Consider the following 2,449-nt stretch of genomic DNA (forward strand, 5'->3'; position numbering starts at 1 on the left):
AAAAAAAAAAAAAAAAAAAAAAAAAAAAAAAAACAGTGTCCAAATTCTATAGGTCTTGTGCAAATCAACACATCATTTTTTGTTTATGTGTATTTCAGAAGAAACAGAGATGTAGAATGGGACAAAAATTTATTTAAAAAATAATGATAGAAATATCCTAAATGTGAGTAAGTAAATAAATATCTATATCCATGATGTTCTGATAATCCTAAATAGGTTAAACATGAAGAGGTATTCATTGAGACCCAATGAAATCAAATTGTCAAATGTCAAATAAAAATAAAAGTTTGAAAATAGAAAAAAGTTACTCATCATACAAAGACTTTCTACAAAAATACACATCACATGCAATGATAGAGTAGGATGATACTAAAAGAAAAAAAAAACCTGCCAACAAAGTATAGTACACCTGATTAAGTTTGTCCTTCAATATATTTTCATTTATTGCAGCATTATTAACAACAGGCAAACATAAGCAACACATATGTCTATTGATGGATGGATGAAGAAAACCTGGTATATACATACAATGTAACATTTTTCATCCTTAAAACTAAAGGAAATCCTATAATTTCCACAAATATTGATAAACCTGAAAGACATTGTGCTAAGTCAAATAAACCAGTCTCAAAATGACAAATACTGTATGATTCCACTTACATAAAATAATTAAAATAATCAAACTCATATAAGCAGAAACAGGAATGGTGGTTTCCAAGGGTTGTGGAAAGGAATAAGTAGATATTGTTCAACTGGCATAAAGTGTCAATTATGCAAGATGACTTGAGTTTTTGCGATTCATTCTATAACATGGTATGCTCATTAACAACAAAATAGTTTGCAACACATTTTTACTTATTGAGAGGGTATTTATTATGTTAAGTATCCTTACCACAACAAAGGAGACATCAGAAAGCATTTGGAGATTATATATATGATTGTAACTTATGCCAATACTATCACAAGTTCACAAATGTGTAAGTTTGTTAAATTGTAAGCTTTAAATATGTGCACTTATTTTTCTATATCCAAAATACCACAATAAGGCTGATTTACAAAAGACAAAGATTGTTAGTGAAGACCAAAGCCAATATTTAGTTATAAATTCTACATAAGAAGGCTGGGTTGCGGCTCAGTGGTAGAGTGATCACCTAAGCACATGTGAGGCACTGGGTTCAATCCTCAGCCTCAAATACAAATAAACAAAATAAAGGTATTATTTCCAACTACAACTAAAAAAAATTAAAAAATTCTACAAAAGAAAATTACTTTAAACTTAAAGAAATATGTTGATTAAAAGTAAAAGAATGGAGAAAGGAGTATCATGCTAACTTTGATCCAAAAAAAGCAGAAATGGTTATATAGATTTCAGTAAGAACAGAATTCAGATGAAAGAATGTTATTAGGAAGAAGGATGGGTATTATATAATGATAAGAGGGAAAATTCCCTAAGAAAACAGCAATATTTTTGCATATACATCTAGCAACAAAATGTCAAAATACATGATATAAAAATGTATATAACTACCTGTAAGAACAGATGAATTTACTATTATATTTGGAGGCTAATAGACCTTTATTAGAAAATGGAGAGATTCATCTAGTAGAAAATTGATAAAGTAAATTCAAAAGAACAAATTGATCAATTGTATATAATTAGCAGTGATAGATTACTTCATTCCAAAACTGCAGATTACATATTTTTTTAAGCTTACATGTAATATTTACCAAGATGGTCCACATCTGGGTCATAAAACATAGTTATAAAAATTTAAATAATAGAAATCCTGCAAATGTCTGCTCTTAGACTCCAGTGGAATTTCTATTAAGATAGAATAAATAATAAAAAATGAATAAAAATAGATATCTGGAAAATCACTAATCAGCAGCATATCTCTAAATAACACATGAATCAAAGAAGATATCTTAAGATACATTTTGAAATATTTTTAACTAAAATGAACTCTTATGATTAAATATTCCCTCAAAAACTCATTTTGAAATATATTTATCATTGTAACAGAATTAAGAGGAAGGATTCTAAGATTTGATAATCTCTGCCATTGTGAATGGATTAATATCATAATTATGAGAGTGAGTTAGTTATTATGGGAGTAGGTCCTGATAAAAGGAATGAGTTTGGCCTGATTTTTTTTCTCTCACACACGTGCTTTTATGCCATCCCACCATTTATGATATGGTAAAAAATTTATCACCAAATGTATCCATGTTTGATTTCCTAGCCTCAAGAACCACAAGCTAATTAAACATATAGTGTATATAATTTACCCAGTCTGTGGTATATTCTATTACAGAAGCATAAAATATACTAAGACAACTTATCAAAATTTGTAGGATGTAGCTAAAGCAATGTTTAGAGGAAAATATGTAACATTAAATATACATATATATATATATATATATATATATATATATATATATATATATA

Source organism: Marmota marmota, unplaced genomic scaffold (assembly GCF_001458135.2).
Source record: "Marmota marmota marmota unplaced genomic scaffold, marMar, whole genome shotgun sequence".
Lineage (NCBI taxonomy): Eukaryota > Metazoa > Chordata > Mammalia > Rodentia > Sciuridae > Marmota > Marmota marmota.